Here is a 16,106-nt window from a genome sequence, read left to right on the forward strand (position 1 = left end):
CCAGTGCCCTGAAGCAGGAGTGTGGCTCTTGCCTGCCCCTCTACAGAGTGTCTTCTGCCCGGGACATGTGGGGAGGTGATGCAAGGGACAAAGGCTAGTCTCCCTGACACAGGCCCTTCCCACATACCAAGTGCTTTGCTTGTTGATCATATCTCATGTGGCTCTCAGGGTTTTCACAGACCCAAGGCCACCCAGCCTGACCTATGACCTCTTGGGAACAGCTGACGGTATGTAAGCATGGATGCAGGTTTCAAGAACAATGGGTGAGAGGTAGAAGGGTCTAGAGATTGTCCTGCTTAGTGTTCTACAAACTTAAAATAAGGGTTTATTTGTTTCTAAAGAGACAGAGTTCATATAGTCCAGGCAATCTCTGAAGTCTCTACGTAACCAGAGCTAACTTTGAACATCATCCTGCCTCTACCTCTAAGTGCTGGGATGTGACTACAGACACACACCACCACAACCAGCTTTATATAGTACTGAAGATTAAATGCAGGGCTCCGGGCATGCCAGGCAGGCTGTCTACCAGCTGAGTTACATCCCCAGTTTGGGCTAAGGATTGTATAATTAAACCTTTCCAGAACATGAATAAAACACACACTCGGGCTTGCAGGAGAGACAGAGCCAATGAGCCCACTCAAAGGCTCTGGTCCTCTGCAGACTCAGCAGCCCCTCTTCAGAGCAGTTGAAAAAACAAAAAAGCAGCTCCTTCTGTAAGCCCCTCACAAACCTGAGTGAAAGCAGAGCTCCAGGGGCCCGCAGTCCAGGGATGCACAAAGCAGATCCAACGGTGTGAAATGGCACCGGCCGTGGGGGTGGGCACGAGGATCCCCTACCCAGCCCTGCCAGAGCCCAGCAGGGACAGCCAGCTCAGCTGGGGGCTGAGAGTCAGTGTGATAACTCTGCCTGTAGTCACATTTCCAGGTTCATACAAGACTGGAAAGAATTCCTCAGGAGGAAAGAGGGAGCTGAGGAGCATGCTGGAGCCCTAGCAGAGGCAAAAGAACCACCTAGAACAAAGACAGAACACCCGGACTAAGGCACACACGCAAAGGGGCCTGCTGCCATCTGAGCTGTGCTAGCCTGGCTGCTACTGCTTCCAAGGGAAAGCCCCCACCCATGAGTGCATCTCCCATCCCCAAGAACTCCACTGACCTCTTCTCTCCAGCTAGAACGTCTGAGGTTCTCCAGGTTTGGAGAGACAGGATCACGAAAGGAAGAATCCTACCCTGTGCTTGAAGAAGGCACCCCTTCTTCTGAAAGAAGGGGTGGGCCACAGGGTAGAAGGGGGAAAAAAGTCTCTAAGATCAGAGGGCAAATGCAAGGCTGGGAGGCTGGGAGACTGCATGTTCAGCTAACAGCAGGCAGCGGGACTCCTGGGAAAGTGGCCAGGAGCCCAAGTAGCGCAGGGAAAGCCAACCAGTCCCACAGGGGGACTGCGCTTTGCAGCCTGCAGGCAAGTCTCCAAAGAGCGTGCTGAGGGCTGTGTGCCTCACACAGGGCTAGAGCCAACAGGAGAGAGAGGGGACAGCCCCTGTCCTGTGAGAAGAAAATGAGCTGTGACAGCGAGAGGCAGGGAAAAGTTTCCAGGACCTGGGGAGGGGACACTCCGCGGGTTGTGGGCTCAGAACCCATAGTAAGGGTGTGACCTGCTCAGCCACAGCAGCTACTGTCTGGCAATCCCAGGCGTGGTCTGGGGACTGACTGCATTTCCACACTCAGAGACAGGCAGATCCTGTGCTTGGAGAAAACTGTCTTAGCAGGAAACAGGTGTGGGAGCTAGTTCCTAGAGAGAACAAGACTGGTATCCAAAGGAGACCTGAGAAAAACTGCCCCTCCCTTCTCCAGGTTTGGCACTGGCTGCTGCCTATTTAGGTAACTATCACTTCCATGTGTCATAGGCTGCGCGGTGCTCCCCAAAATCCACATGTCAAATTCCTGAGCCCCAGTACTACAGGAAGCCGCTAAATTTCCACAACTAGGTCCCTCAAAACACTTCCCTGTCCCATGATCAAGTCTGCTAAATGGAGAATGTTCGGGTAGGGAAGTAACTGAAATCCTGCTATGATGGTGAGGGCTCTCCAAGGATTCAGAGCCTGTAGGATACAGAGACCTACTGCAAAATGATGAGGGACCGGCCCTCACCGCTATGGAAGTTGGGAGGTCCCACAACCTGCTGCCTGCACACTGCAGCTCAAGGGAACCATTTGGTGGGGATTTTACCCAAGTTCAAAGGCTCAAGAACCAGGAGCTTGGTGTCCAAAGATGAGCGATGGGGCCCACACTCCCTCCTGGGTGATGATTAATCTTCATTTCCAACTGAACTGGACTGAGAATCACCATGGAGACTGGTTGTATACTCAAGGAGTATCTGTGAGGGCGTTTCCAGAGAGGCTACAGCGAGATGGGAAGACCCACTCGGAATGTGGGCAACGTCATCCCATTGGCTGGAATACGGAGGAGCTGAACAAAAAGTAGAAAGCGGGTTGGGGATTTAGCTCAGTGGTAGAGCGCTTGCCTAGCAAGCACAAGTCCCTGGGTTCAGTTCTCAGCTCCAGAAAGAAAAAAAAAAAAAAAGTAGAAAGCGAGCTGAACACCAGTTCCCCCCCCCAACTCCCTCCCACCCACCCCCACCCCTGTGATTCTCTTTCTGTTTCCTGATTGGATGCAATGTGACCAGTGGATTTAAGGTCCTGAATTCCCCGCCATGATGGATTGTACCCTCAAACTGGGAGCCCAAGTAAACTCTTTTGTAAATTATTTTTATCATATCAATTAGAAAAATAACCAATAGATTTGGTGAGCGTGTCCACTCAGACCCTCAAGGAATTACACCATACTTACCCACACTATGAGAAATCTGTTGATCCATTATTGATCTATTGATCTATTGCCTTTGTTCTGTCTACTGGCTCCCATGATGCTCTCTTCCAACAGCACACAGGAATGATACTTTACTAGCTACCTAGATATCCCTTAGCCCAGTCAAGCTGGCACAAGGAACAAGCTGTCGTGGAAACAAACGTCACAGCTGCCCTGCATGAAACTCTTCCAGACTGTGGGGCACAGGCACCACAGTCCTGTCACCTGGGAGCCGTTAACCCTGACAAATCATTTCACCTCCCTGGGCCTCTGTGTCCTTTTCCATTAAATAGGGGTCTGGCCATGGCCTGCCCGCTGTGGACCATTCCCCAAGAGATAGTGGTATCTACTGTGGCTACCCCTCAGTGTCCCACGGGCCCAGCTCTTCCCATAACAGTCCTGTTCCAAAACCCCATCTCAGACAGAAATGACCTCAACTCCAGTCCTTCACACTTCCTAAATCTAACGGGCCATTATAAATGAAGCTTTGGGAAATGAAAAGTTATGGGTCTGGCGTTAGCCATAAATCACCCACTTGTGAAGACATATATAGTAAGTCATTAACGTTAGCACCGTCTGCAGCAAATGCTTCCCAGAGAATTAAGCCCCCCACAGTTTGGCTCTAAATAACTCCATTCTCCACGGAAATAAGCCAAGGCTCTCGGCCAAATTCAAGTCCCTGCTGAAGGTAAGCTACCAACACCCACAGATGACTCTGAGAAACTGGCTCCTGTCCTGGGCTTAAAAATAAAAATAAAATAAAATAGAAAAACAAACCCACCCTTCTCCAGTGTTACTGAAATAAGCAGCTCACATGAGCGTGACAAGAAAAAGCTCATAGACTCCCCCCACAGCAGTCTAAGCAAGTCAATATGACTCACACACTGGGGAAACTGAGGCTCAAAGGTGGATCTTGACCAGAAACTCAGGAAGCCAAGAAGAAAGGTCCAACACCAGCACACCCTCCACTCTGCAGGACCAGAGAGAAGTACCTAGTCCTCCCACAGGTCACCCCAGAGAGCAAGTGACCCCAGGAATGACGGCCAATTCTGCCCTGGCAGGACTAAGTGCTGTGGAATGCACATTTGGAACCATTTAGCTCCAGCTGAACAATGCAAAGCATTCCTCCTGCTCAGCTCCGGCTGCACGTCACAGGAATGGCAGGTGAGGCTGGAGTCTAAGTGTGCTGTACGTTAGACAGAGTGTGAGGTCTTGGGGGCAGGGCACAGAATGGGCTACAGCTGTAGAGAAGTACTTGCACCTCCCTTCCTTCCTCCCTCCCTCCCTCCCTCCCTCCCTCCCTTTCTCCCTCCCTCCCTCCCACTACAGGAGAGGAGCCACAGGTTCATGGTGGGTGTGTGTGTGGGGGGACACACCCACCTAGGTAGAGGCACTTTCTCTGTGAAGAAGGGCATGAAGTGAATGTGACCAAAGCTGGGGGCTGGAAGGGAAGGGTGTGTATCTGGTGGATGGTGGCTGTCCAACTCCTTGGGATTCAGGGTGGACATGGGAGGAGAGGCTGTGACGGCCAGCCGCCCATGCTAGGAGCCTCGGGCATCTGTTAGCAAGTCCTGGCCAATTCTAATGCACAGGGGTGGGGGGGGGGGGGGGGGGGGGGGAGGACACAGTCTAAATTCTGCCCAAAGGGAGAATCACAAGAGTATTATTTCCTTACTAACGCTGTAGAGAGAGGAAAACAAGTACTAGAGAGGCTGAGTGGAACCCCCTTCTGTACTAGTACTCAGTGGGTAGGCAGGCAGGAGGCCGGCTTCAACTAGGCTTTCTGTTACCCTAACCTGGAGCACTGGCCAGGATGGCCTCACTACTGTCTTAGTTAGGGTCACTATTGCTGTGATGAAACACCATGACCAAAGAAACTTGGGGAGGAAAGGGTTTATTCAGCTCATGTTTCCACATCACCGTTCATCATCAAGGGAAGTCAGGACAGGAACTCAAGCAGGGCAGGAACCTGGAGGCAGAAGCTGATGCAGAGGCCATGGAGGGGTGCTGCTTACTGGCTTGCTCCCCATGGCTTGCTCAGCCTGCTTTCTTATAGAACCCAGGACCACCAGCCCAGGGATGGACCCACCCACCATAGGCTGGGCCCTCCCTGGTTGATTAAGAAAATGCTTTACAGACTTGTCTAGAGCCTGATCTTATGGAGGCGTTTTCTCACTTGAGGTTCCTTCTCTCAGGTGACTTTAACTTGTGTCAAGTTGACATAAACTATCCAGCACACCTGCCTTCACAGGTGAGGGTTAAGATGAGGGCACCAATATGGATGAAGGCAGGCCAGCATAAACACCCAGGAAGCTAATTCCAGCCTTGTCCCTAACTCCATCTTCAAAGAGGGGCCATCAAGACTTTTCAAAGCAGGACCCACCATCTACTGTCACAAACCAAGGATGGCATGCCAATCTCCTTTCACACACACCAAAGTCACCTACCTTCCAGCAGGCAAGCTGGCCACACCTGTTCATAGCCTCTTGGCCATTGCCTTTGGGTAGGAAGAGGCCCACCACCACCGTCACACACACACCTCTGTGGAGGAGAAACTCAAAGGAAATATAGCTTTGTTAACTAACTCTGACAGCCCCAGCCAGACTGGGTAATCTCCCAGTTTTATTCTGGCCAGATGGAGTCTCAGGTGGGCCCTGAAATGGATTCTGGCCGCTGTGTATGGGGGACACAGCCCAGGACTCTGGTGGCCACCATCCTACAGTATCGGGGCCCTGAGAGACAGCTGCTCTGAAGGCGACGGGTCAGACACTGTACAGATGTCAGTACGACAGACGATTTCCCACACAATTTAAAGGTCCCAACATCTGTTTCCTTTCCCAACTGCCCTCACAGAGCGTGGGCAAAGGCTAGGCCAGTTTCACACAACCAGTCAGCAGACCCAACGCCAGCTAGCCGTGGCACTAATCAGCCCCAGTTGAGACAGAAAAGGCAGGACTCTGATAAAGGCTGGGAGCAGGTGCACCCCAGGCAGGTGTCTAATACGTGCCTGCAGCTGTGAACCTTGCAGCTTAAAGTCACAGGCCGTGGCAGGAAGCCCAGCAAACCCGCTCCCTCAAACACACCAACATAGTCCTGGGTCCAGCACTGTTCCATGCAAAGCCAGTCTATGAGATCATAAAGGAAACATTTCCACAGACTCACTCTGAACGGCTCCTGCAGAAGTGGATGCTGGGAAAAAGCCCCTAGGGACCTGAAGAACAGGGTGCATTAGCGGTATAGCAATAGGTACAGTATTACGGCAGCAGGCAGAGCTGCCTTCCGAAGCCTGGGACCCCATGTCTATGCTGGCACTTCCACCCTGAAGTCCAGGAAATAGAGACAAGTCACCTTCTGAACCCCAATATTTTTGTGGTATGGACATGCGTGTACTCACGAGCGTGCAGGCGCATATGGGTGTGCATGTACTGGTTGTGCATGTGGAAGGGTCAGAGGTCAACCCCAGGATTCATTTCTCGGGCGCCATCCACTTTGTTTTGTGAGACAGGGTCTTTTGCTGGTCTGGAACTCACCAAGTGGCTAAGCAGGCTTGCTCTCAGGGCCAGAGGGTCTACCTGTCTCAGTCCCTCAGTGCTGGGGTTTTAAACACATGCCACCATGTCCAGCTTTTTTGCCTGGGTTCTGGAAATCAAACTCAGGTCTTCATGCTTGGCAAGGGGTATTCAGAGTCAAAAGCCAGCAAGGCCCACAGAAACAGCCACCTCTGGTAGTGACCTGCCCTTGGACCACAGAACAGAAACGCCGCCGTTGTCATCAAGGGTAGCTGGACAAGATGGCAGGGTCTGTACCTGCCCCTCATCGGAGTGGAGAACTTTAGGGGGTACACTCAGAACTAATAAACACAGCGATTTTTAAAGAAGCATTAAATGGCTACCGGTACGCAAACTGCGGGGCAGCTAAATCAAGGAGACCAAGGCAGAAAGGGTGTGACTTTTCTCTCCCAACCAACAGGTAGTTCTAGATGAACTGAGTCTTGAAATCATGTTCACAAGGTCCCCTGACCCCCAGGCCAAATCACAGAGCCCTACCCTGCCCTGCCCTGCAGAGGTCAGCAGACAATAATCCCCCAGAAGGACTCTGCACAGGGCCCCTATCTCCGGTGCAGCACAGTCACCATGGCAACCACAGCCTTAACAACTTTGGCATTTCCACAGCCTCTGATTGATCCAGGGCTCAAAATTAACATGACAATGAATCAGTATTTGCATTTAATTTATTTTAATTGGCTTTTACATAACAACATCTTTAGGGTTCACCCCTAAACACAAGGCCAGTGAATCCACAGCACAGAGACCGCCCCCCCCTCGCTCCCGCCCCCAAACCAGCAAGACATAGCTTCTCAAAGGCCATGATGCACAATGGGATTTCTCCCCAGACTTGTGCATTTTGTTCAGTATTCTTTCCTTTTCCTGAGATGACAAGGCCTTTAGTTTGCTAAAGTTCACCCTTTGGGGATATATATATATATATATATATGATTGATTTATTGCACATGTTATTTATTGCATGTGTGTGCTTGCACACATGCTATGGCACACGTGTGACAACTTGCAGGAATCAGTTCTCCTCCTTCACCATGTGGGTCCTGGAGTTTGAACTCAGGTCATCAGGCTTGGGGGCAGGCATCTTTCCCCACAGAGCCATCTCGCGTCCTTTGGACCATGTTCTTGGATCCTACTGAGAAATGAAAGATACAGGAGCAAACGCCCAAGGTGTCTCTGAAGGAGCCACAGCGTAGCTCAGGGAGGAGAGGGATGCTTTCCCGCTGGTGTGAGCCAAAGGCCTGGAAGGAGCCTAGGCATGCAGGAGGCACTCCTCATTTGTGTGATGAACAGTACCATTGCCCAAGCTAGCGCACATGAAGCCCAGACAATGAACTTCGTCACTGCTGTGTAGCTTAGGTCTGCTAAAGCGGGACACTTCAGAGTACAGCACATGGCAGCAGGGGTGTGTGTGTGTGTGTGTGTGTGTGTGTGTGTGTGTGTGTGTGTTTGCATACACCGACACATCAACATCTACAACAGTCTCAGCTTCCCTCTGCCTCAGCTCCGTCCATTCCAGGCCAAATGGAGGCCTGGGCAAGGCCGGATGCAGAGAGAAAACAGAACAGGGCCTGCTTGGGCCCTGCTCTCTGTGGACTCCATCAACTGGGAAGAAAGACAGTCTCTTTAGAAAATACCACTCCGCCACGTTGATGACAAGCTACACAGGGCACCCCAGGAAGAAGACGATGACATTGTCTGTGGTGTTGGCTTTTATTACATTTGTGTCTGTGTGCACGTGTGTCTGCATGTGTGGTGTATTAGAATGTGTGTGCTCGAATGCACACACCCGTTCACACCCGTTCACGTGGAGGCCATTACACATGGCCTTATTCTCTCGAGTCAGGGTCTCTCACCGAACCTGGCAGCCAGCTAGCTCCTGAGATCCCTGTGTCTGCCCCACCTCTGTCCCTGGAGTTACAGACCATGCCTGGCTTTGCTGGGATTCAAACTCGGGTCCCTGAGCAAGTGATCTTGTCCACTGAGGTATTCCTCAGCACAGTACTTGTAGGATGAGCCACATGCAAATAGGCAGAGTGGGAACGGGGTTCCCAGCAGAAGAAACAGCAAGCATGAACACACAGAGCAGTGAAATCCCCTCATCCTGGTGACCAGCAGAGAGTCTAGCCCGCTAAGTGGAGGGAAGTAACAGGCAGAAAGGACCAGAGAGTCTCCCAAGCCTGCCATAATATGTGCCCAGCAGTGACCTATCTGGAGACTTGGAAATGAAGCATCCTGTGTTGGGCATCTGATCCATGAAGAACACATTTGGTTACAAATAGCGGCTTAGACACAAAAGGGCTTTCTCTCCGTTATACTACAGACAACAGGGAACAAATTTCCAGTGCTCCGTCAGAGTTCAAGAGGCCATCAAAGGCCGCATTTGTTTATTTGTTTTGCTGGCTGGGACCCAGGAGCTTCGGCCTCACAGTCACAAAAAGGCTGCCCTACTTCCAGTTCCATCAGCTTTCCAGGCAGGGTAGGTTAGATGCTCTGAAAGCCTTTGGGATTTGGGTGCTTTCTTTGGAACCAGGAGCCCTTTCAACTGACCTTGAACGGCTCCTGATTCAACTGTTTGGGCTCCCCTGGCTGGGGGTGGCTAAGACCCGGCTTTGTTTCCCAGCACTGTGTAGAAGGGCCTGCTGCACTTAAAATCCCACAGACTGAGGCTTGAGGCAGCCAATGACCTCAAAGGTCACCTCCCGTCCGCCTTCCCAGACCACACTCTAGGACACTGAATTTCACCACATACTCAGGAGAAATGAAACCTGTGTCCACACAGTGATGTGGAAGCAAATGTCCCCAGCAATAGTATTCATAGTGACCCAAAGTGAAAACAACCCAAATGTTCATGAGCAGATACACAGACCAAAGGAGAGAGAGAAAGGAAGCAATATGTATATTATATACACATATATAATATATATATACACTACATATCTATAGTATATGTACTATGTATCTCACTGCAGTGGAATATCACCGATAAAGGCACCGAGCACCATTTCATTTGGCATTACCTGCATACAAGCAGCACCAAAGCATATTCAATAAAAGAAGCCAGACACAAAAGGCCACATGTATGATGGCTCTGTTTACCTGCAATGACCAAAGTTGGCAAACCCGTAGCAACAAAACATATGTGACGGGTTTACAGGCCTAGGGCAAGAGAGACTGGGGAGTGACTGCTACTACCTCTGGGAGTTCTGTTCTTGGGGTAATGGACGGGCTGTGAAATCAGACAGTATCAGTTTGTGTTCACCTTCATGTGAATACTAAAAATGACAGAATCATTCCTCTAAAAACATTACGATTTACTTTATGCGCTTGAATGTGGACCACATGAGTGCCTAGGAGTTACAGATGGTTGTGAGAAACCATGTAGGTGCTGGGAATCGAACTCAGGTCCTCTATAAGAGCAACAAGGTGCTCTTAACTACTGAGCCATCTCTCTAGTCCCACAGATTTGTACATGTTTTTAACAACGTCTTTTGAGGTATATGAATTACACCTTAATTCATTCTTTTCCCTCCCTCCTCCCTCCCTTCTCTCTTTCCTCCCTTCCTTCCTTTTGCTATGTAGGCTTTCAATCCCCCCCTCTTCCACCTCCATAATACAGTGTACAAATACCAGTCATGGTCCTTATCTTAACAGGAGAAGACAAGGAAGGAGGGAGGACAGGAAGAAGTCATTTCTTGCCCTCCATGCTTGTCACGGACACAGCCCCTTGAGATCACCACCCATGACCAGACATGAGCCAGGAGGCCATCTGCAAGGAGCCATGAAGGGTGGCTCCCCTGTGGGACAGAGGCTCAGGATGCGGATCCCACGGACTGGGGGATGGAAAAGCGCAGCTGGATGAGAGGGGAAAATTTCGGAAAGGCCAGGATTTGAAGAGAGCTGGGTATTGCAAGAGCTCTAAGTCTACGACCGATCATTCACCTTTGCTTTTAGAAATCCTGGTTGGAGGAGGGGGCCGCAGCGAGACGGTCCCATGGGTAAAACCTAACAACTGAGTTCCAGCCCAAGAGCCCATATCGTGGAAACAGGGAACCCCCTACAGATCCTCCAGCTTCTACACGCACACAGTGGCACACATGCACAGATGCACAGAAAATAAATAAAAAAGATATGGGGAAACCCAGAAGGGGGCTCCCCCAGTAGGCATGGACTGTGTCCCCACCAAACCTGCTGATCATCCTGGCCAAGCATGTACTCACTCTCCCCACAGTATCAGGGAAAGTGTCTCCACCCACAGGTCAGCAGGTGGCCAAGAGCCTGTCATCTTCCTAAGCCTGTGGCTATGATGGCTTGGGCCAAGTACCCCAAAGGCCCATCTACTTGTCTTGGCTAGGTTCCTATTGCTATGGTTAAACACCCGGTCAAAGCTTCTTGGAGAGGAAAGGGTTTATTTCAGCTGATAGGGAACCCAAGGCAGGAACCGGAGGCAGGAACCAAAGCAAGGGCTTGCTCAGCCTGCTTTATTATACAATCTAGGACCACTTGTCCAGGGAGGCCTCACCCAATAGCCTGGGCTCTCCCACATCAACCATTAATCAAGAAAATGTCCCCACCCACAGACTTGCTTATAGGCCAATCTTAAAAAAATCAAAGAAGACCAGCATTTCATTGTGTAGCCCTGAAACTTATGTGGAGATTAGGCTGGCCTGAACTCACAGAGATCTGCCTGTCTCTGCCTCCTAAGTGCTGGGATCAAAAGCGTGTGCCACCACACCAGGTCTACAGGTCATTCTTTTTTTTTTTTTTTTCTTTCTCGAGACAGGGTTTCTCTGTGTAGCTTTGCGCCTTTCCTGGAACTCGCTCTGTAGACCAGGCTGGCCTCGAACTCACAGAGATCTGCCTGGCTCTGCCTCCTGAGTGCTGGGATTAAAGGTGTGTGCCACCACCGCCCGGCTACAGGTCACTCTTATTGATGCATTTTCTCTGTTAAGATTCCCTCTTCCTAGCTATGTCCAGGTTTGGGTCAAGTTGACAAAACCAATCAGGACAACCTACTCCATGTCAGCTTGACACACAGATACATCACTACAACTACAACCTTTCCTTTCCCATTTGTCCCCAAGATCATCTATTAATACAGCAATCTAAAAACAGCATACCTTTAAAAGCCCCGCAGCCTTTAAATTTTCAATACTTTAAATTCAGTCTCCTCAAAACACCCAAAGTCTCTCAACTCAGAGTTCCTGTAAAATAACAGTAAGTTCAATAATTTCTTACTCCAAGAGGGGAAAACCAGGGCAGCGTTACACTGAAATCAAAGCAAAACCAAAGTCCGAAAAATGTTCCCTATCTGGGACTCACGCATGATCGTCTAGGCTTGTGCAGTTCCACGTCTTTGGCTCCACCAACCACAGAGCACGTATCTCACCTCACAGGCTCAGGTTGGCTCCACTCTATACCCGCTGCTGTCCTTCGATGGTCATCCCATGGCACTGGCATCTCCAAAAGGCTGGGGTCTCCAGTGCCACTGGGCTACACCTTCACCAACAGGCTCTCTTCAGGGACTCTGACCCCGCCACATGGTGCCAAGCACCAACTTCTCTCCATGATCTCCTCAATCCCGGGACGTCTACTGCAACTGAGGCTGCGCCTGCTCCCATACCCTCCCCTGGCCTCCAGCAGTGCCAAGCCTCAGCTGCTCTCCATGACCCTCTCATGCCTTCAAAACCAGTGCCACCTGGAACACTCTGAAACAAGCATGAGGCACAGCCTTGGCCCATCTGAGAGACAGCTTCTACATGCTCTCCCTGAGGAAACACTTTCCAGAAGATTTCTCCTTAATGATGCTGGTCTCTTCTTCACCACGGCTGATTCTTCAGCCCCAGCTGACCAGTATTGATTGACTCAGCAAAGCAAAGGTTTCACTTGAGTAGTTCTGGTATCTTGTTAATCACAGCCGATCCTTCAGCCCCAGCTGACCAGAACCATAGACTCTTTTTTTTTGTTTTTTTGTTTTTTTTTTTTCGAGACAGGGTTTCTCTGTGTAGCTTTGCGCCTTTCCTGGGACTCGCTTTGGAGACCAGGCTGGCTTCGAACTCACAGAGATCCGCCTGCTTCTGCCTCCCGAGTGCTGGGATTAAAGGCGTGCCATAGACTCTTAACCCAAAACATGACTAACACAGCCCTGATCGTCTTCTCTCTGAAACTACATGAGCCGGGCCTCCATTATCTACATTGCTCACAGCAGCATTTCTATTTTCCAAGCTCCCAGAGAGCAGCCCCTTAAGATTTGAGCACTCCATGGCCTTTCAGACCCAAATCCTCCCGAGACACATGGTCAGGTTGGTCACGGCAATACCCCACGAGCTTGGTACCCATCTGTCTTAATTAGGGTTTCTATTGCTGCGATAAAACACCAGGACATAAAGCGACTTGGGGAGGAAAGGGTTAATTTCATCTTAGACCTCCATCACTGAGGGACGTCAGGGCAGGAACCTGGAGGCAGGAACTGAAGCAGAAGCCACGGAGGAAAACTGTTTACTGGCTTGCTCCCCATGGTTTGCTCACTTGCTTCCTTATATCACCCAGGACCACCTGCCCAGAGGTGGCACTGCCCACTGTGGGACACACCCTCCCGTGTTGATCAGTAATTGGGAAAAGGCACCCACAGACATGCACACAGGCTAATCTGATGGAGGCGTTTTTCTCAGTTAAGATTCCCTCTTTCCAGCCTCGTCTAGGTTTGGGTAGGGTTGGCAAAACCCAATCAGGACAATACTGAAGGCTTTGATGAACTCCTCAAGAGGTGGGACCTACTGAAAGGAAGTTAGGTGATCAAGGGCATGACCTAGAAAGGAACTATGGGACCCTGCCACTTCCTCTCCCTTTGTTTCCCATCAACCACACTTCCTATGCCACCAAGTGACCAGTCACACACACCTCTGAAATAGTGAACTCGAATAAACCTCTCTAATGCTATGTTTTTTTATATTACATGTATTTATTTTTATTGCCTGGAGAGGTCAAGAGAACAGCTTTTGGAAGTGGGTTCTCTCCTTCCACCACCCAGGCCCAGGGATGGGAACTCAGGTTGTCCAAGGTTGGCAGCAATTGTCCTTACCAGCTAAGCCATCTGCTGGCCCCTCTCTATCTTCCAAGATTTTTTGTTTGTTTGTTTGGAGACAGGCTGTCACCACATAGCCCTGGTTGTCCTAAAACTCACTGTGTAGACTAGGATGGCCTTGAACTCCCAGAGATCCACACCGTCTCTGCCTCCCAAGTGCTGGGTTTAAAGGTGTGTGCCACCACGCCTGGCCTTTTAAGTATGTTCTCTCAGGTATTCAGTGACAGAACACTGAGAACAGACTATGGCCATAACACAAACTCAGCAGCCCAGCTCCAATGGTGTCCTGGGCCCTGGGTCAAGGCTGGGCACACAGCCCATAATGGTTGAACTCACTTGCCGACTTCTACAGGGAACTCATCCTTCTTGCTAAACAAGCTTTCTAGCTTTAGTAAACGTTTTCAAAGGTTTGCTGTTGTGTTCAATGGATGGTCTCAATACATTTAAGTGTTTCTGGCAGGGGAAGGGGGGTGGCTATCAATAATTCAACAGAAGAGAGAGCCGAAAGCAAACGACGTCAGAAACCACGCTGTGAGTAATAAAAAATAAAAATAAACAGCTCACTTCTGCGTAGAGAAAGTTAATGCACACACATTCCTAAGGTGGGGCTGATTCTATTTCTAGGATGACTGGGGTACCCAGGAAACCAGAGTGATATACTTGGTCTCCATAGTAATATACCTGTCTTCAGTGATGGGTGGGCAAGCAGACTTCCTGCCTCGGTGCTGGAATTGCCAGAGGACCCAGCATCAGGAAAAGCAGCTTCTGAACACCAGAGCCTTGTTCTCTTATCGTTTGGTTTCCTTACAGGGAAGGTCTTGGAGTTATATATCAGACGCAATGGAATTTTGCTGACAACTGCAATTTTCTTTCTCCATATCATGAATACAGAGAATAGACCATAAAGCTGTGCTTGGAAGCACATCTAATCTAAGAAACAATAAGCAGCCACTGAGCTGATAGTACAGGCAACCCCAGGTTTCCCACATGCCACAATGATGCCACTTGTCTGGAGGCAGCCCAGCTTCCGACACCTCTCTCCCTCATTCCCCTAAAATTAATCTTTCAATCAGCCCATTTCTCTTACGGCTGCCTCATGTTCTTAACTTTCCATTGCTGACTCAATAGCCTGACTCTGGCAGACTGAACTGCCGAAAAACATCAGGGAATAACAGCCTTTGGAGGGATGCCACCAAAAGTCCAGCCTGACCCTAACCAAGGTTGAGATGGCCCCAGTCTCAGCCAGCACCAACCCAAAGCATCCGAGTCAAATGAGAACATGAAGGATTCTCACCAGGAGGATGCCGGCAAGTCCCACCTCCAGGTCATGAGGAAATGGTTGGACAGGGGACACCAAAGGTTACCCTAAACAGAAACTGGACACATCAGACAGACAGATGGACAGACAGACAGGAGATGGTGTCTGAAGAAGTAAGGGCGATGAAAATGCTCACTGGCACCAGGGATTCAAAATACCTCAAGGAAGGGCTGTCAAGATGGCTCTCGGACAAAGGTGCCTGCTGCCAAGTCTCACGACCTGAGTTTGATGCCTTGAACCCACATGGTGGGAGGGAAGAGCCGGCCCTGGCAAGTTGTCTTCTGACCTCCCCAAATGCATGTGTGTGTGTGTCTTTGTTTTAGTTAATACTCTGTGTGAAGACATCAGGAGCTGGAAGCCTTCTTCAGATCAAGAGACAAGCGAATGCCCAAGTCCAAACAAACAAAGCAGGAACATACTGTGGATCGGGACCAAACTGCACTCGGCCACAGTGACAAGGCGGATTTCTTGGAGGACTCTGGACATTTCTCCTTCTATCCAGCAATGCATTTTACTCTGTATTGAGTTTAGATTGAGTTAACAAATCCTAATGGCGTATTTATGATACATTTCCATTAATTCACACGGTCACAAGTATGGAAGTTGTGGGTTCCAGACAGTCTGGGGATAAGGAGGAAGTTGGGTAAGCAAATTAGAGAGCATATGCTAGGGACGAGATGAGCAAGGATACTTGTGTCCGGGTTCTTTAAAAGCCAACCAACCTTCTTTCCTCCATTCCTTTTTCTTTCTTTTCTTTTTCTTTTTGGTGTTGGTGTTGGTGGTGGTGGTGATTTTTTGTTTATTTTTGTGTGGGGGTGTTGTTTGTTTGTTTGTTTTTGTTTTTGTTTTTAGATAAGGCTCAGTTTGTCTTCAAACTCACTGTCACTGAGGCTGGCCTTGAACTACTGACCCTCCTCTGCCTCCACTTCCTAAGAGATGAAATTACAAGTGTGGATCACAATATCTGGCACCTGTCTTTCTTCTTCTTCTTCTTCTTCTTCTTCTTCTTCTTCTTCTTCTTCTTCTTCTTCTTCTCTCTCTCTCTCTCTCTCTCTCTCTCTCTCTCTCTCCTTTTCTTTTTTTAGATTTATTTATTTATTTTATGTGAATGAGTGTTCAGCTGCATGGAGGTCAGAACAGGGCATAGGACCCTCTGGAACTGAAGTTACAGATGGTTGGGGGCCGCCATGTGGGTGCTGGGAACAGACCTCAAGTCAGTGCTCTTAACCACTGAGCCATCTCTCCAGCCTTTTTTCTTTCTAATCACAAAAGTCATAGACAC

This window comes from Onychomys torridus, chromosome 21 (assembly GCF_903995425.1).
Source record: "Onychomys torridus chromosome 21, mOncTor1.1, whole genome shotgun sequence".
NCBI classification, from domain to species: Eukaryota; Metazoa; Chordata; class Mammalia; order Rodentia; family Cricetidae; genus Onychomys; species Onychomys torridus.